Source organism: Hemiscyllium ocellatum, chromosome 29 (genome assembly GCF_020745735.1).
Source record: "Hemiscyllium ocellatum isolate sHemOce1 chromosome 29, sHemOce1.pat.X.cur, whole genome shotgun sequence".
Classification (NCBI taxonomy): Eukaryota; Metazoa; Chordata; class Chondrichthyes; order Orectolobiformes; family Hemiscylliidae; genus Hemiscyllium; species Hemiscyllium ocellatum.
The window spans coordinates 9,123,816-9,144,772 of NC_083429.1; positions in this window are offsets into that span (position 1 = coordinate 9,123,816).

The following is a 20,957-nucleotide window of genomic DNA, read 5'->3' on the forward strand; positions in this document are numbered from 1 at the left end:
TCATTGGCTATTCACCATTCTTACTCCCTGCATGGTTTAATAAACCTTTATAAGGTCACCCCTTATAAGCCTCCTGTGTCCAAGGGAAATATTGAAGACAATGTTACAAATATCTCTAACTCATGTATCAAAAGCGCTGGCCAATGATGGTAAGTGTACCAAATGCTGCTTTCCCCACCTGTCCACCTATGATGCCACTTCCCAGGAACAATGTAACTGCACCCCTTGGTCTGTCTCTGTTTGACAACACTACCCAGGCCTCTATCATTAACTGTGTTAGTCCAAAACTCAATACCTGAATTAAAGTCCATATTTCATGCCTTGGTACACTGACCCAGTTGGTCGATATCCCCTTTGATAACGGTATTCGCTGCCCCCTACGCGATTAACTTGATCATCCACAAAATTACTAACAATGACTTCTGTATTTTCAGCCAAATCGTTTATGTAGATGATGTACACTAGTGGACCCAGCACCGATCCTTGTAGCAGAGCGCTGGTCACAGGCCTCCAGTCTGAACAACAACCCTCTCCCACCACCCTCTGTCTCCTACCGTCAAGCCAATTTTGTATCCAGTTGACTAGCTGTCCCTGATCACGTGATCTAATCTTATGAACTTGTATATCATGCTAAATCCTGTCAAAGGTCCTGCTGTACGGTCACCACTTCAACAAAAGCAATCAAGTTAGTGAGACCTGACTTTGTACGCACAAAGCCGTGCTGACTATCTTTCATCAATCCTTGCCTTTCCAAACACACACAACTCCTGTCTGGCACAATCACTTCCACATCTTACCTAATACTGACATTGGGCGACTTGATCTTTAGTTCCCTGGGTTTCCATCGCAGTCTTTCTTAAATAATGGAACAAAACCATATTGTTGTCAGAGCTGGACAGCATGGAAACTGACCCTTCAGTTGATATCAACCATAATCTCAAACTAAACTTGTCCCAGCTGCCTGGTGCTGGCCCATATCCCTCCAACCCTTTCCTATCCATGTACTTAACTAAATGTCTTTCAAACGTTGTAATTGCACCGTCCTCTACCTCAGGAAGTTCATTCTATACCAAAACCACCCTCTGTAACAATTTGCCCCTTATATTTTTTTTAACATCTCTCTCTTCTTTCCTGAAAAATGTGGCCACTCCCCTTGAGACTCCCTCATCCTAAGGAAAAGGTAACGACCATTAACTCTCTCAATATTCCAACTTTTTTCCTTAAACTTCTACAAGGTCACCTCTCAACCTCCAGGCTCCAGTGAAAAAATCTCTATGTATCCAGCCATTTTTCAAACTCAAGCATTTCATACCCAGCAATGTCCTGATAAATCTCTTCTGAGCACCCTTCAGGTTAAGAATATCCTCCCTATAACTGGGCGACCAGAACTGGAGAGTATTGCAGAAGAGTCCTCAACAATGTCCATACAATATCATAATCACGTCCCAAATCCTCCACTCAATGGACTGAGCAATAGTCAGGCATGCCAAGCACTGTCTTATCCATCCTGTGATGCAAACTTCAAGAATTATGTATCTGAATCCGGATGTCCCTCTGCTCTAGAACACTAACCGAGGCCTCAACATTAATTGTATAAACTCTACCCTTGTTTGTCTTACCAAATGCATTACCTCGCATTTATTCAGATTGAATTCCATCTGCAGTTTTACAGCTCATTCACCCATTTCATCAAGATCCCTTTGTAACATTAGAAAACCTCCTTCACTGTCTACTATGTCACCCTCCAGCCTTCCAGCCCATCACACATGGCTGTCAATGGTACAAATACCCTTGCTGGTAGCTCCTCGATTTCTTCCCTAGCATCCCACAATGCCCTGTGATACACTTAAGCAGGTCCTGGGGCTTTCCATACCTTCGTGTTTTAAAACCACAAGCACCACCTCTTCTATAACATGCCCACTTTTCAAGTCATAGAGATGTACAGCATGGAAACAGACCCTTCGGTCCAACTCATCCATGCTGACTAGAAGATTTAAATACATTTTTCCTATTTACCAGCATTTGGCCCATGTACCTCTGAACCCTTACTCATATACCCATCCAGATACCTTTTAAATGTTGTAATTGTATCAGTCTCCGTTACTCTCTCTCTCAGCTCATTCCATACACACATCACCGTGTGCATGAAAAGGCTGTCCCTTCGATCCCTTTTTAAACCTTTCCCCTCTAACCTTAAACCTATGCCCTTTAGTTTTGGACTTCCCAATCCCTGGGGAAAGACATTGACTGTTTACCCAATCCATGCTGCACATGTTTATATAAACCTCTTTAAGGTCTCTGATGCTCCAGGGAAAATAGCCCCAGCTTATTCAGCAACAACCCTGGCAACATCTTGGAAATCTTTTCTGAGCCCTTTCAAGTTTCACAACATCCTTCCTATGGCAGGGAGACTGGAATTGCAGAGAACTCCAATTGTGGTCGAACGTATTACTCTTGTTCCCTGAGTTCCCCAGTCTTTGTCCACAGTAAGTTCTGGAGTGAAAACTTTGTTTAGGGTCTTAGCCATATCTGCTAATGAAAGCCAACACACCATATGCCTTTTTAACACCCTCTCAAATTGGGTGGTAACTTCAGGGACACCGGATCCCTCTGATTGTGTACACTGCTGAGAGTCCTGCCTTTACCCATGTAAGGTTTTTCTGCAGAATCTTCCAATCTGAAACCATCCCAATCTTTGTAACTTCCCACAGTCCCTACAACACTCATAAACTGTGAAACCTCCTCAAGTCCCTATATTCCTAATGCCTGCAAAATCCTCCAGTCCCAATATCCCTCCTTAACTCTTGTAAATGCCACCGGCCTCCAGTGCCCTTATGGGGAACATTGCAGAGGAGGGAAGAGTTGTCGAGACTGGGCCATGTTACAGAGGTAGGAAGGGCTGCAGAACCTGGAGGATGGTACTAATGTAGGAAGGGACGTGGATCCTGCAGGAAGTTAGAGGGACCGGGATTGCTAGAACCTGCAGGATGGGACCAAGAATGAGATGTGGAACATGAAGGATGTTATGATTTGAACCACAGATCATTTTTGATTGAACCATTCAGCCGTTCTTAGAGTCAAAGAGATGTACAGCATGGAAACAGACCGTTCGGTCCAACCCGTCCATGCTGACCAGATATCCCAACCAAATCTCGTCCCACCTACCAGCATCTGGCCTATATTCTTGCAAACCCTTCCTATTCATATACCCATCCAGATGTCTTTGTATCAGCCTCCACCACTTCCTCTGGCAGCTCATTCCATACACGTAACACCCTCTGCATGAAAAGAAAATTGCCTCTTAAGCCTCTTATACCTTCCCCTCTAACCATAAACCTATGTCCTCCAGTTCTGGACTCCAACACCTGACGGTAAAGACTTTGTCTCTTTCTCCTCTCCATGCCCCTCATGATTTTATAAACCTCTATAAGGTCACCCCTCAGCCTTCCATGCTCCAGGGAAAACAGCCCAGTCTATTCAAGCTCTCTCTTTAACTCAAACCCTCCAACCCTGGCAACATCCTTGTAAATTCTTTCTGAACCCTTTCAAGTTTCACAACATCCTTCCAATAGGAAGGTGACCAGAATTGCACACAATATTCCTAAAGTAACCTGACCAATGTCCTGTACAGCAACATCATGACATGCCAACTCCTGTACTCAATACTCTGACCAATAAAAGAAAGTATACCAAATGCCTCCTTCACTATCCTACCTACCTGCGACTCTGCTTTCAAGGAGCAATGAACTGCATTCCAATATCTCTATGTTCAGCAACACTCCGTCAGACCTTACCATTAAGTGTTTAAGTCCAGCAAAGATTTGCTTTCGCAAAATGCAGCACCTCACATTTATCTGAATTAAACTCCATCTGCCACTTCTCAGCCCTATGCCCCATCTCATCAAGATTCTATTGTAATTGGAAGTAACCTCTTTCGCTGGCCACTACACCTCCAATTTTGTTGTCATCTGCAAACTTACTAACTATACCTCTTATGTGCTCACAACCAAATCATTTATGTAAACAATGCAAAATAATTGACCCAGCACTGATCCTTGTGGCACTCCACTGGTCACAGGCCTCCAGTTTGAAAACCAACCCTCCCCCACCACTTTTTGTCTTCTATCTTTGAGCCAGTTCTGTACCAATTCGCTAGCTCTCCCCGTATTCCGTGAGATTTAACCTCGCTAACCAGTCTCCAATGGGAAACTTTGTTGAACGCCTGACTGAAATCCATATAGATCACATCCACCACTCTGCCCTCATCAATCCTCTGTGTTACTTCTTCAAAAAACTCAATCAAGTTTGTGAGACATGATTTCCCACTCTCAAAGCAATGTTGACTATCCCTAATCAGTCCTTGCATTTCCTTGACCCTGACTCATGCATGTACATCCTGTCCCTCACGATTCCCTCCAACAACGTGCCCACCGATGTCAGGCTCACCAGTCTGTAGCTCCTTGGCTTTTCTTTACTGCCTTCCTTAAATAGTAGCAACAAGATAGCCAACCTCCTGTCTTCTAGCTCCGATGTACTGTTTCTAGAGACTTTACCGGAATGGCTGTGCACAGCTTCAGGTTCCCAGGCTGGGAGGTGGGAGTTCAGATGTGAATCTATTTGCCCATTCTCTCTGTGTGCCTGAGATTGACCTGGGTGCTCTGGTAGAAAGCACTCTCAATATATCCGGTAACATCCAGATCCACAGGACTGACCACAGCTCACCTCATCAAAGCCTTCGTTTAGAATGGTCTTTATTTTAATATTTTTAAATGGCAGCTTTGTGAGATGCAGGAATTGAAGAGTTGTCATTTTTGAAAGAATGAAACTTTTATCATTGACCCTGACCCATGCAATGGGTATTCGTGGATTCTGTTCTTCTCAGCAGACTATCACTCAGAGGATTGTATGACCAGGGAATCTGAGTGCGGATAGTCTTTGCTCGGTAGAGTGTCAGTTAACCAGTTTATGTCAGCTCGGACGCAGTGTTTCTGGAGAATGTGTAACTGTGTAAATACCTCACCGACAGGTTCAGGGGTGAGTGCACTGGGCTCTGAGCACCAGGAACTGGGAAACCTCATGCTGTTTGTTTGTGGCAAAAGTGAGAATTGCAGATGCTGCAGATCAGAGTCTAGATTAGAGTGGTGCTGGAAAAGCACAGCAGGTCAGGCAGCATCCGAGGAGCGGGAAAATCGATGTTTTGCCCGATGTCGATGTTCCCGCTCCTCGGATGCTGCCTGACCTGCTGTGCTTTTCCAGCACCACTCTAATCTAGACTCTGTTTGTACGTGGGGCTTGGCACCAGACTGGGTGAGAGCAGCTCCCTGAGTAAATGACAGGTATGGAGCTTGGGTTCCTCCTGCTGTGTTTGACCTTGTGTCATATCGTTATCCCCCTCTCATGAATGAGCGTGTCATGTTCTCCAGTCCTAACAGTGTCCACTCCCTGGAAACCCTTCCAGCTGTTGAACATGTCCCTTCTCTCTCATTCCCTCCAGCCCTTCCAACCTGGCCTTGGTCTTGTATCTCCTGCAATCCTAAATGACCAATGTTATCGCATTGCTTTCCATTGAGATGTGTGGGAACAAACCTGAAGTAGTTTTGGGCCATTGGAAGAAAAAGACAACTTCCCCTTCTCCACCTTTGTCAAACAGAGTCTGCTTGTTTGTCTCTCTCCCATAAGGGGAAGGAACCATCCTTTCAGCATCCACCCTGTCCATTCCCCTGAGGATCTGTACATTTTAATGAGGACAACTCTCCTCCTGATGACCCTCAGTGACACAACACCGAAGTGACATGTTTATGTTCCCCGATTTTCTGCAACTGCTTCCTTTTGCTCTATCCCTCCCTCATTCTGAAACCTCCCCCAGTCTGGACAGTGCTCCAAACCACTAATTACTGAGAATGCTCCAACCTCCTACCTCTGTAAACTCCTCACACTCCTACAATCCTCCTTTTCTGTGAGAACCTCTCCAGCTTCTACAGACCTTGCAAATTATTGCATCTTCTGCAGCCCTCACCATCTCTGTATGCTCCAGTCACTACATTTCTCCATGTATCTGTAAACCCCTCCAGTCCCTTCCCTTCAAATCTGCCTATCTCTCCAAGGTCCTGCTGTTCCACAAAACATCCCTCTTCGTGGAACTTCCACCAGAGACCACGAGCCTCCAGATCTCGGTAATCCCCTGCGGTTCTCTTTATCTCTGTTCCTAGCTTCAGTCCCGACAACCCTACTTCCATATACATCATCATCAAGTCCCAGCAATCCTCCTGCACTGTGTAACCCCCAAAAGACCTTACAATTCTATCTCGATCATTAACTGCCTGCAGTGATTTGAAACTTCGGTAATTAGAGTCAGAGAATCATAGAGATGTGCAGCATGGAAACAGACCCTTCGGTCCAACTTGTCCATGCTAATCCAGTCGCACCAACCAGAACCTGGCCCATCTCCCTCTAATCCCCTCCTATTCATACACCCATCCAGATGCCTTTCAACTGTTGCAATTGTACCAGCCTCCTCCACTTCCCCTGGCAGTTTGTTCCAAACGCGTACCACCCTCTGTGTGAAACATTTGCTCATTAGCTCTCTTTTATATCTTTCCCCTCTCAACCTACACCTATGCCCTATAGTTCTGGACTCACCAACCCCAGGGAAAAGATTTTGTCTATTTATCCTATCCTTGCCCCTCATAATTTTGTAAACCTCTGTAAGGTCTCCCCTCAGCTTCCGACGCTCCAGCGACTACAACCCCAGCCTGTTCAGCCTCTCCCGATAGCTCAAATCCTCCAACCTTGGCAACATCCTTGTAAATCATTTCTGAACCCTTCACGTTTCACATCCTTCCAATAGGAAGGAGACCAGAATTGCACACGGTTTTCCAAACGTGGCCTAACCAATGTCCTGTACAGCCGCAACACGACCTCCCAACTCTTGTACTCAATACTCTGACCAATAAAGGAATGCATACCAAGTGCCTTCTTTGCTATCCTATCGACCTGTGACTCTACTTTCAACGACCTTTGTACTTCATTTGAAAAATTGGATAGACAGATGGAGTGGCCTGAGGTCTTGTGGGTGAAGCTAGTTCAGTCTAAGCTGTTAGGCAGAGCCAGTGAGGTATGTGCAGCTCTGTCTCCTGAGTGGTCAAGAGATTATGCACATGTCAAACAGGCTATTGTAAGTGCTTATGGATTAGTACCAGAAGTGTAACGACAGCGGTTCAGAAACATAAAGAAAGAACCAGGACAGACTTATGTGGAGTTCTATACAATTAAACATAGTAATCTTTCTGCAACATCTCCAGTCTCCATGCGTCCTTCTGTCATGGTGAGCTGCTCCAATCCCCATAACCTTTCCTGCCTGTGTACACCATCAAGTTGATACAACCCTTCTGATTTCTGTCATGTCCTGCAGACTCGTTTTTGTGAATTCTGCCGAGCACTGATACTCTCTTTATCTGTGTAAATACCTCAGTCTCTACAATCCCCATTAATTTGCAACCCCACCAGATCCATCACTATCTGTGAAAGCTCCTTCAGGTCTATATCATCCACCTTGCTGAATCCCACTCTCACCATTGCAAACCCCATTATTTCCTAATGTTATTGAGTCTCTAAAACCGACCCTATCAGTTTAATCTACTCCACTGCATACAACACTCCCAGTCTCTGTAATCTCTTCAATTTCTTCAGTTCCAATTTACGTATGTATAGGTGTGACTGCTTTGTGACCATTGTATCCTCGTTTATATCTGCAAAAGGCTCTGCTCACTGTAGCACATCCTATGCTCATAAGTGAATCTGATCTCTCACCAGCCTCTCGATGACTCTCTCCTCCAGTCTCTACAAGCTTCCCTATCCCTGTCGTACCTTGCAGCATGCACAGTACTCACTCTCTCTGACGTACCTTCCAGTGCATAAAATCATCTCTCCTACTAACTTTATCCAGTCTACAACTTCCTCCCTATCCCTGCAACATTCTCCAGTCTATATCATCTTTCATGGGCTTGCAACATTCTCCAGTCCATACCACCTTCCCTTTCCGTGTAATATTCTCCAGTCCATACCATCCTCCCTATCACTGTGATATTCTCCAGATCCCACAAGTGTTGTTAAATGTATGACATCCTGGAATCATGTGAATGTTTCTACACCCTGATCAACAAAGACCATGTAATGATCCACAGCCCTACACGCATCCCTATCTCTGAAGTCTAATCAAAGACGCTTTATCTCTCTAACTTCCTCCAAACAATGAAATGTTTTCTCCTGCGAACATTCTGTAGCAACTGTAATTATGTTTAACCCTGCAACATTGTCACGCCCCAAACATCTCTCCCACTGTGTGACCTCTATCCATCCCTCCAAGTCCCTCTCTCGGTGACACGCCCCATGCATTTGCAACAAGGCAGATGGAATGACAGCATTAACTTAAGAGAACAGATATGATCGAACTGTTATTAAGGAGGTGTGGCTGCAGAATGACCATGACAGCAATGTGATTATTGAGGGGTTGTAGGGATTTAGGCAGGATCAGCAAAAAAACAAACAAGGTCCCGTTTGTTGTGAAGAAAGGATGCAGTCAGTGCTTTAGTGAGACAGCCAATTTAATCTGGGAATCAAAATATAGAGTCATTTTGAATGGACAGCCTCCAAATAGCAAGGGGGATCTGGAAGATCAAATCACAATCCATGCTCGTTGGTAAGTTGGATACAATACTTTCTTGGTGATAGTAGACAGAGGAATGTGGAGTAGTGAGTTTCTGATTGGACGTCTGTGGCCAATGGTGTTTCACAAGGATCAGTGCTGCGATGTCTGTGTGTAATTTATATCTGTGATTCAGATGAAAAGGTCAGCAGTTTGCTTAGTATTTTGCAGACGACATTTGGAAAGGCATGTAATGATCAGGGATAGTTAGGGGAATTGTGGATAGTGAGGAGGAGTGTTAAAGGTTGCAGCAGTGTGTAGATCAGCTGGAACGCTGTGCAGAGAAATGGCAAATCAAATTTCATCGGGACAAGTGTGAAGTGATACATTTATGAAGTCAAATGGAAGAGAGAAGTACACTAATTGACTAATTGAAAACATTGATAAACAGATGACCATGGATGCAAATCCGTAGCTCCCTCAAAATAACAACACAGTAGGATGTGGTGGTAAAGGAGGAGTATGGTATTCTTACCTTCATTGGTCACAGTATTGAGTACAGACGTTTGCATGTCATGTTGTGACTGAATGAAACTTCATTCGGCCATGTTTGGAAGGTTGTGTGTCGTTCTCATCGCCACGCTACAGGAAGGATGTGGAGGCTTTGGGGAGGGTGTAACAGAGGGTTGGCAGAATGTTGCCTGGATGAGATTGTGTTTACTGTCAGGAGGTTGGACGCAATGGGATTGTTTTGTGAGAATATCGGAGACTGAGGGGTGACCTGGTACAGGTATATAGCGTTAGGAGAGGCGTGAATAGTGTGGAAAGTCGGAATCCTTCTTCCAATGTCGAAATATCAAATACGAGGGCGCCTCGGTTTAAGGTGAGAGTGAGAAGTTTTAAGTGAGATGAATGAGGCCAGTTTTCTTTACCGAGAGGGTGGAAGCTGCTCAGGAGGTGGGAGAGGTGGCAATGAGAGCAAAGTTTTGAAGTGGCATTTAGACAGAAACATGAACAGGCAGAGAATAGAGGGATATCACCCATGTGCAGGCAGATGGGATTAGTTTAGAATAGCATCATGGTCAGCACAGCCATGTTGGGCCGAAGGGCCTATTACTGTTCTATTTTCTAACTTAATGGCATCTACCCTGTCAAAGTCCCTCAGGATCCTGGATGTTTCATTCAATTTCTCTCCCATTCTTCAAAACCCCAATGGGTTCAAGGCCAATCTACCCCACCTCTGCTCATTGGAAAATCCCACCATCTCCAGGATCAGCCAACTGAACCTTCCCTGACCTGCCTCTAATACAAGAATGTATTTCCTTACGGCACGCATACTGTTCATTATAATCTAGGTGTGGTCTGACTTGTACCTTGCATCGTTTTAGCTAGACCTCCCTATTTTTAGACTCCATTCCCTTTGTAATCAATGCCAGCATTTGATTTATATTATCTATTACCTGCTGACCCTGTAAGCTCCCTTTTTCACATTGATCCACAAGAACTCCCACAACCCTTTCTGTAGTCAGTCTGAAACCAAACGGTGTTAGCTCGACAGTAAGTCAGGAACGTGCTGGAATGTGTTATAAAGGATATGACAATAAATGATAACTGGATGCTTAGAAACAATGGGAGATGTATGATTTTATAAAAGGGATTCTATATTTTGGTGTGGCCTTAAATGGCAGAATAGATAAGGGTGTGGGAGGCTAGTTGCGGTAGAGGGATATTTGAAATTTCAGAAGCATTTTGACAAGTTTCAACAAGGGCTAAAAATGAGCTCGGGAGAGAATAGGGCCCCGGAAAGGTCAATGAGGCTGTCTGTGTGGAATCACTGCAGATGGGGAAGACACTGAACACATATTTTGCGTTAGGATTTACTTTGGAGAAAGAGCTGGAAGCTCGAGACCTTGGGAAAATACTTAGTGATATCTTGAACAGAGTTCACATTGGAGAACAGGAGGTGCTGGATGTTTAAAAATGCAAAACGTTAAAAAAAACCCTTGGGACATGATCAGATGTATCCCAGTGCCTAGTGAGGAAACTACCGGGTCCCTCGCAGAGATGTTTGTGTCATCGACAGCCACTCCAGACCAGTGAGACTGATGGTAGAGGTGGGTAAGTTGTTGGGGATGATTCTGAGAGAAAGGATCATCATGCATTTGGAAAAGCAAGGACAGATTAATGATCATCAGCATGATTTTGTGCACGGGAAATCATGCCTCAAACCTGAGTGGAGAGGTAGACAAGTGACAGATCAAAGCAGAGCAGTAAATGATGTCCAAATGATCTTTAGCAAGGCCTTTGACAATGTTCTGCATGGCAGACTGGTTAATAAGTTTAGATCACACATAACCAGGGAGCGCTCACCAACTGGATACCAATTGGATTGACGGTCGGAGACAGAGTATGCTCATAGAGGGTTGCTGCTCATACTGCAGGCCTGTGACCAACGGTGTACCATGGGGTTCGGTGCTGGGTCACTGTTGTGTATCATTTATATAAACAGTTTGGATGACAATACAGGAGTTATGGTCAGCAAGTGTGTGAGTGACACTGAAATTAGTGGTAAAGTGGACAGTGAAGAGAGTTATTGAAGAGTACAATGGGATCAACAGTACTGCTGGGTCAGTGAGGTTAGGAATAGCAGGTGGAGAAATGCACAGGGTTGCATTTTGGTAAAGCAGACCAGGGCTGGACTTGTACAGTTAATGTTTGGGCCCTGGGTAGTGTTTTCAACCAGTGACCCAGGGATGCAGGTACACAGTCCTTTGAAAGTAGCGTCACAGGTAGACAGGCTGGTGAAGCAGGCATTTGGGATGGTGACCTTCATTGGTCACAGCATTGAGAGTAGGAGAGTCAGATTGTATCTGTACTGGACATTCAAAAGGTCACCATATAAGCATTGTTGGTTATCTGGAAAAACTCATCTTGTTCACAAATGTCCTTTACAGAAGGACATCTGATATTCTTACTGGTCTGCCCTACATGTGACTCCATACCCACAGCGATATGGCTGACTCTGAGCTGCCTCTGGGCAATTAGCAGGAGGGCAATGTATGTTGGTCCAACCGGTGACATCCTCAGGCCATGAAGAAATCAATGAAAAATACGTATGTCCATCCCTACCTCTGCAAGCAGCTCTAGCTACAGCAATTCCGTCTTTGTAACATTGTTCAGGCCTTTGCCCCTTCTGTAACACCCTCACCACCTCCAGCACCTTCATTTCCCCCTGTTCCGATCTTCTGATTAAACGCTGGCAACGTTTCCTCTTCCTACTGCACTCCTCCTGCAAGGAGAATCCCTGGCGATCTCTTTAAAAAATGCGTCCACATTTCTAAGCTTTGGCTTCTTCAGAATTGATAGTTTTTTTTCATCTCTTAATAAAATCTGGTAACTCCTGGGAATAACTGGGTCAAGACCGTCCGAAGTGGAGGAGGAGCACTGGGACAGTATCAAGTACCTCAAGACTTGTTGGGAAAAAGGGGAATCCAGGAGAAAAGAGCACAGGGAGCATGCTGTCACAACAACGCCCCACCCACCCCTTTCCACGGCAACCTGTTACCCCCAAGTGTAACAGAATCTATGGGAGGCCACATCGGTCTGTACAGCCACCTACAGACTCCCCCTGAGAGTGGGAGAGAGTTAGCCTCGTCTGTGACCCATCACCAATGAGATGAAGAGATAGGAAGGCTGAATTCCCTCTCAATTATCCCAGTGCCTTTGTTACAAATTCCAATAACTCCCTGTTAATGCAGTGTCTAATAATGTAATGCTGTAAAGGGGCTTTAACACTGACCTTCCACTTTTGTGTTCTGACCCTTATTACCCAGAATTTGGTTTCCTATTGCTTGATAATCTGAGGCCACATATTTTGCTGGTAATCCCATTGTTATCTCTAACTGTGGGAGTTCCCCATCCTGCTTCCCATTCTGTCTGGCTTTCCACAATGTTGTCTGACCTCAGATATTAATGATTCACCTTTTTTGTTCACCCCGTGAAAATGTCACCCTGATTGTGATTAGACAAATCACAGTTACACGTGCATGTAACTTATTGCAAATACTTCATGCATTCCAGTTAAGAAACAGCAATTTACTTTTTTTAATCACAATTTCCCTCACAAACCTATTTGCTGATGTACAATTTCAGTTAAACGCAGTCCCTTCCTGTTTCTTTCTGTTTGTCTTTAGCCGCATCCCATGGTGTTCCAATATTTCAACCTTTCTCTTTGGACTTGGGAATTTCCTTTCACCTATGCCGTCTCCCTCCTCATCTGTGTCAGTTTAAAGCAACCTGCATCATCCTGGTCATATGATTGACAAGGAATGTGGAGCCCATCGCAATATAATGGCTGACTCCTCCCTGAGTACTGGTAGTGGTTTCCACTACATCAGAACCACGACTTCTGACACCATTGTGCAATCCTGACACCTTCCTCTACTCTGGTGATATCACTCAGTCTCTCTCCACGTGGTACCCCTCGCTGTGTGGGTCTATTTGCTGCCTCTGTCAGTGTTTCTGATCTTACTGCTGGTCTGAGATCCTGAGTCAACAGAATTGTCCACTCCAGAGAGACGCAGCAGCGCAGGCCAGGGATGGAGACTGGGATTTTCATGATCTCTGGTGGACTCTGTGCCACTCTGCACAAGTTATCTTCACTGCATCAGTCTAATTTCCCATTCTGTTTATTTCTCAGCCTCATGCAGGTAATCAGGATAATCCGAATTCCTGTCTCACCCATCACCTCATTGAAGACGCTTGGTCAGCCAGAGAGAGATGGAGAGATAGATCTACAGCCTTTAGTAAATCCTGCAGCCGGTAAGATCACTCACAGTAAACAGCACAGGGTGAGGGTGGTAGACTTCTATATTCAGACCTGGAAGACAGGGATATAGATACACAGCTGGGCAAGGAACAGCAACATTCTAGGCTTCATTCCCATCACCTTGTGAGGGTCCTGCTCTCACCTCTGCTGTACTGGTCCTCAATGCGACAGCACAGGGGATCGCAGGCATCAATCCTGGCCCATGCTGTGTTAGTGATCTCTGTAATATTCTCCAGTCCCGATAATCCTTCCTCTGTTTGGAATCTCCTGTAGTCCACACTATTCTCTGTGTCACCTTCAGGTTCTGTAACCCCTAATGCCCTAATCCCTAACCTTCTCCAGTAGATAATAAATTCCTTCATCCCTGCAAACCCCGACAGTCCTGTCTATCCCTGTCAGCTCCTCCTACCAACACCACCCTCCATGTCAATGTATTTGTCTTTAACCTTTCCATCGGTCCCTACTTAGGTAATCTTCCGCAGCTGCTACAATCCTTCCTTAGCTGTGAAAGATTTTTAATCTCCTTATCTTTTTCCAATTCTTCGATCCGAATTGTTTTAAATTTCACCCTCGTTCCCGATCCCACACCCCTCCTGACCATAGGAACCTCTTCCAATTTGTGCAACCGTCCCCATCTGTGTCACTGTCTCCAACCCAATAACCTGGCATTCTCCATTGCCTTCCTATCTCTGTAGTCTCCAGAACCTAGAAACCGCCTTGTATCTGTAAACGTCTTCAGTCACTACAACCTTCCATATCTCTGTTAGTATACACAATACTATCCGACTGAAACACACTCCTGTCTGTGCCTCTCACTCTGCCTGCCTCTCCTTCCATCCATCCCTATCCCTATCTCCAGAATCTAATCCAGCTCCCTCTACCTCTGTAAATTCCTCCAATCCTCAAGCCCCTTTGTCCCACTGACATTCTTGACCAGATGTAACTCTGTTTAACACTAACATCCTCGAGTCCCTGTAAGCCTCCCTATTTCTGTAACTCTACCCATCTGTTCAACACCCCACTACTGAGGATTGACTCCCTGCATTCGCCATAAGGCAGACGGAATGACAGTGAACAGATATGATGGAACTGTCATTCCGGAGATGTAGATGCAGAATGACCGTCGCTGGGGAGGGAATATTGAAGGGTTGTTGGGATGGAGTCATAGAGTCAATGAGACGTACAGCATGAAAACAGATCCTTCAGTCCAGCCCATCCATGCTGACCAGATATCCCAACCTAATCTAGTCCCAAGAGACAAACTAGGCAAAAAATTAACAAGTTGTAAAGGATGAGGTTAGTGCATTAATGAGAGAGCCACATGGAACTGACGATCAAAATTTGTCATCTATTTGAGTGGAGCTGAGAATAAACAAGGAGCAGCAGCCATTAGCAAGAATTCCTTTATAGGCACCAGACAGTGATGGTAATGTCAATATGGTTACAGTCAGGACACTGAATGTACTTGTAGCAAGGGCAGTACAGTAACTGTTTGTGACGGTGGTCTCCATCCCGACTGGATAACCAATGAGTATCAGGGCTGTAATGGATGGAATCCTGGATTGGATACGAGATGGTTTTCTGTAACATCACATCAAGGAGCCATCAACAAAATTGTCTACTGTAGATCAAATGCTGTGTATTAATAAGTATCTAAAAATCCCATTATAGAGGAGTTTTGTGAGCAGAGACCCATAATGTTATGCAGGACTTATTGAGTTCGGACCATGAGATGTAAGAGAGGAATTAGGCCATTTGTCCCATTGAGGATGCTCTGCCCTTCAATCAGATCATGGCTGACCCGATTATCTTTAACTCTACTTTCCTGCCTTCTCCACCAAACCCTTGTTTCCCAGATTCATTAAAACTTCACCATTTCTGCTGTAAATATTCTTAATGACCCAGCCTCGGCAGCCCCCTGCAGTCAGGAATTCCCACAGAGTCACTACCCTCTGAGTGAAGACATTCCTCCCCATCTCCATCTTCAATGGGTGAGCCCTTGCTGGGATTTTCTGCCCTCTGGTTACAGATTCTCTCACAATTGAAAGGAAAGGAAGTGACAAATATAATTATTGCCGGTGACATGAAAATTGGTGGAGTTGGAGTGAATGAGCAAGGAGATCCAAGGTTGCAGGAGGTTACTGATCAGTTGGAGAGATGTGCAGAGATATGGCAAAATGAGTTTAATCTGGACAAGTGTGAGGTCATGTTAAAGTCAAGAAGAAAGTTCGCATCCTGAGGGATGTTGATATACAGAAGGATCTTGGTGCAAGTCAGTAACTCCCTGAAAATGGCAACAGAAGTGTTTCCGATGGGAAAGAAAGCAAATGGAGCACTGGCCTTCATCGGTCACAACGTTGGGTAAAGTGGTATGGATCTGATGCTGTAACTGTATAAAATGTTTGTTTGGCCACATTTGGAGAACTGTGTGCAGTTCTCATCTCCACACAATAGGGAGGATGGGGAGGCTTTGGAGAGGGTACAAAAGGGGTTTATCAGCACGTTACCTGTGTTAGGGATTTTAATGGTGTGTTAGGTGTAAGAGGAAATTAAACAAAGTTGGATTGATTTGTGAGAATATCAGAGGGTGACTGGTGACCAGGTACAGGAACAAATATTGGGAGAGGAACAGATAATATGGATAGTCAGATTCACTTTTCCAATGTGTCAGTATTAAATACTAGAGTGCAGAGGTTTAAGGTGAGAAAGAGAAAGTTTAAACGAGATGTGTGAGGCAAGTTTATTTTTTACATAGAGAGGGGAAGTTATCGAGGGAGGTCGTGGAAGCAGAAATGTGAGCAAAGTTTGAAGTGGCATTTAGATAGAAGCATGAACAGGCAGGCAATAGAGGGATATGGACCATATGCAGGCAGGTGGAATGAGTTAGAATAGTATCATGGACAGCATAGACATGGTGGGCCGAAGGGCCTGTTGCTGTGACCTACTGTTCTATTTTCTAACTTCCCAGCATTTGCCCGATCAGAGCCCCTCAGAATCTTTCATTCCATTCCTTTCTCATTTTCTAAACTTCAATGGGTTCAACCTCAATCTACTCCACCTCTTCTCATTGGAAAATCCCTCCATTCCCAGGATCAGTCGAGTGACCCTTCTCTGACCTGCCTCCAATGGAATAATATCTTTTCTTCGGGCACTCACACTGTTCATAATATTCTAGGTCTGACTGGTATCTTGCATCATTTTAGCAAGATCTCCCCAGTTTTTAAACTCTATTTGATTTGCCTTCTCTATTGCCTGATGACCCCATAAGCTACCTTTTTAAGATTGATAAACAAGAACTGTAAGTCAGGAGCGTGCTGAAATGAGTGAGAAAGGATAGGTCAATAAAAAATACCTGGACCCTTAGAAACACATTTTATAAAGGAGAATATGTTTTTGAGCCTGTTGGATTTAATGTGTTGGTGTGAATATAAATGGCAGAGTTGTAAGTGTGTAGGAGGGGTGTAGTGGTACAGGGGATATGGTGTATTTGATTTGCATAAAGAAGCCTTTATGCAAGTTTCAATAAGGGCTAAAGAGCATCTTGGTAGAGAATAGGGCCCCTTAAAGATCAATAAAGTCATCGATGTGTGGAACCAGAGGAGATGGGTGAGATATTAAGACAAAATAGTCTTGTCAGTATTTACTGTGGAGAAAGACATGGAAGCTCGAGAACTTGGGGAAATAAATAGTGATGTCTTGGAAAGAATCCTCAAAAGAGAAGAGAAAGTGCTGGAATCTTGAAACAAATAAAGGTAGATCAATTCTCAGTAGCTCATTAGGGCTATGCTAGAATATTGTGGGAAGCTAGGGAAGAGATTGCGGTGTCCCTGAAAGAGATATTTATATTATCAACAGATACCGTGAGGTACCGGAATACTGGAGGGCGCCTAATGCTGTTCCATCATTTAAGGGCTGCAGGGAAAAGCCAGGAAATTACAGCCCCGTGAGTCCAGTGATGGGGAAGTTGTTGGAGGAGATTCTGAGAGAAAGGAGCTACGTACATTTGGAAAGACAAGGGCTGATTCAAGATTGTCAGCATGGCTTTGTGAGTGGGAAACAGTGTTTCACAAACGGGATTTACTCTTCGAGGAGGTAGCCAAGAGATAGGTGAAGGCAGAACAGTGAACATTGTCCACATGGACTTTAGCATCTAGTCAAGAGGAAGAAGGAAGCTTATTTTAGGTTGAGGAAGCAATGGTCAGAAAGGTTTCTCGAGGGTAACATGGAGCAGCACGATGGCCCAGTGGTTAGCATTGCTACCTCATAGCACCACACACTCCATTTCGATTCCAGCCTCAGGTGACTATCAGGTGTCGAGTTTGCACATTCTCCCCGTGTCTACGTGTGTTTCCTCCAGGTGCTCCGGTTCCCCCACAGCCCAAGGATGTGCATGTTAGGTGACTCAGGCATGCTAAATTACCCATAGTGTTCAGGGATGTGTAGGATTGGTGCATTAGTCACGGCAAATGGAGAGAATTATGTTGGGGGAGTGGTTCTGGCTGGGGTACCGTTTGGAGGGTTGATATGGAGGTATTGGGCCCAATGGACTGTTTCCACACTATCGGGATTCTCTGAAGGTACCAGGAAGGAACTGCGGAATGGACTTAGGACAGCTAGAAGGGGGCATGAAAACGCTTTGTTGGGAAGGATTAAGGAAAACCGTGAGTCATTCTTCACTTATGTGAGGAACAAGAGCAAGGCTAGTGTGGGTGTAGGGCCTGTCAGGGATAGTGGTGGGAACTTGTGCCTGAAGTCGGAGGAGGTAAGGGAGGTCCTTAATGCATACTGTGCTTCAGTATTCACTACTGAGAGGGACCTTGTTGTTTGTGAGGACAGTGTGAAACAGGCTGATGAACGTGAACAGGTGGATGTTAAGAATGAGGATGTGATGAGAATGTTGTAAAAGATAAGGATAGATAAGTCCACTGAACCAGGCTGGATGCGTCCAAAGTTACTACACGAAGTGAGGGAAGAGATTGCTGTGCACTTGGCAATGACCGTTGCACCCTCACTGTCCACTGGAGTCTTACCAGATAATTGGAGGCAGGAAAATGGTATTCCCTTGTTCAGGGAAATGAATAGGGATAATCCTAGGAATTACAGTCCTGTCAGTCTTATGTCTGTGGTGTGCAGGTTATTGGAGAGGATTCTGAGAGACAGGATTTATGATTCCTTGGAAAACCATAGTTTGATTAGAGATAGTCATCATGGTTGTGTAAGGGGCAGGTCATGCCTTACAAGTCTGAGTGAATCTTTTGAGAATGTGATAAAACACATTTTTGGCTCATTCAGAAAGTACAGACGCATGGGATACAGGGAAAACTCTCTATCTGGATACAGAATTACTGGCCCTCAGAAGACAGAGGGTGATGATAGATAAAAACAATTCATCCTGGAACTCAGTGACCAGTGGTTTTCTGCAGGGAGTGGTTACAGGACCTCTGCTCTTTGTGGCTTTGTGAATAAGTTGGATGTGTGAGTGGAAGAGAGGGTAAGTAGGTTTGCCAATGACACGAAGGTTGATGGAGTGGTTGATAGTGTGGAGGGCTGTTGTAGGTTGCAACAGGACAATAACAGGATGCAGAGCTGGGCTGAGAAGTGGCAGATGGAGGTCAATTTGGAAAAGTGTGAAGTCATTCATTTTGGAAGACTGAATTGGAATGCAGAATGTGGGATTAAAGACAGGATCCTTGGAAGTGTGGAGAAACAGAAGGATCTTGGTTTCCAAGTCCATAGATCCCTCAAAGTTGCCACCCAAGCTGAGAGCCTTGTTAAGAAGGAATATGTTGTGTTGGATTTCATTAGCTGGGGAATTTAGTTTTAAAGTGGTGATGTTATGCTGCAGCTCTCTACAGCCCTGGTTAGACCCCACTTGGAATATTGGGTTCAGTTCTGATCCTTTCATTACAGGAAGGATGTGGAAGCTTTAGAGAGTGTAAAGAGGAGATTTACCAGGATGCTGCCTGTACTGGACAGCATGTCTTATGAAGAAAGGTTGAGGGAGCGAAGGCTTTTCTCAATGGAGTGAAGAAGGGTGAGAGGCGACCTGGTAGAGGTGAACAGATGATGAGAGGCACAGAGAGAGGGAATAGTGAGAGACATTTTTGCCCTGACATAAATAGCTATTACAAGGGGGTATAATTTTCAGGTGATTAGCGGATGGTTAACGGGAGATTTCAGAGGTAGGTTCATTACATACAGAGTGGTGGCTGAGTGGAATGCACTGCCAGCGGTGGCAGTAAAATTAGATGCATTAGGGATATTTAATATACTTCTGAATAGGCACATGGATGATAATAAAATGAAGAGCATGTGGGTTAGCTAGATTTTACGTTCAAACATTCGATTGGCATGACATCATGGCCGAAGGGTCTTGTGCTATACTGTTCTGTGTCTGTATGGTAAACTGGGCAATAAAATTCAGATCAATGTAAAAGGATATGGCATTCAGGAGGAGCTGGTGAACTGGATACACAATTGGCTTGATGGTAGGAGACAGAGGGTGATGGGAGACATGTTGTTTTTCTGACTGGAAGCATGTGACCAGCGGTGCAGTGGGTCCCCTGTTGTTTGTCATTTGGATAAATGGTTTGGATGGGATTATTGGTTTCCTCGTAAGTAAGGTTCTTGGGTGACACTGAAATTGGTGGCAAAGTGGACAGTGAAGAAGGATATTGATGATAAAACAGGAAGAACTGTACTGCTGATGAAGAAGACTGGTGATGAAGAGGACTGGTGAGGAAGAGGACTGGTGATGAGCAGTATTGGCATGACAGGGTGATTGTAGGCTGAAGAATAGCAGATGGAGTTTAATTAGATAAACATGAAATTCTCCATTTTGATGAAACAAACCAGGGTGGGACCTGTACAGCTGATGTTCGGGCCCTGGGTCGTGTTGTCAATAAGAGACCCAGGGATGCAGGTACACAGTTCTTTGAAAGTGGTGTCACAGGTAGACAGGCTGGTGAAGCAGGCGTTTGGGATTGTTACCTTCATTGGTCGGAGCATTGAGAGTAGGAGTTGGGATGTCATGGTGTGGCCACCATGAAACCATTGTTGTTCAGTAGGAAGAATTGATCTGGTTCACTTTCTTCCTTTAGTCCGGAACACCGAACATTCTAACATGCTGTGGCCGACATGTGAATCCAGACACACAACAGTATGGCTGACTCTGAGCGACCCTCTGGGTAATTAGCAGTGGGGCAAAGATTCCTTGCCCCATCAGTGACATCCTCGTCCCATGAATGAATAAATGAAAGTACATAACTTGCAAGGTTTGTGAAGGTTTGTAGTTCAGGTTAAGTTTTAGGGTGTAGGTTTGCTTGCTTCACTTGGAGGTCGCCTCTGATGATGTTATCTAGCCAGGTATTGAAACGTCTGGATATCAAACCTACAGCTCAGCGAGCAAACCTACACCCTAAAGTACATACCTTCCTTTCCTAACTCTGCAAACCTCTCCCTCTGCAGCAATCCGTACTGGCTTTG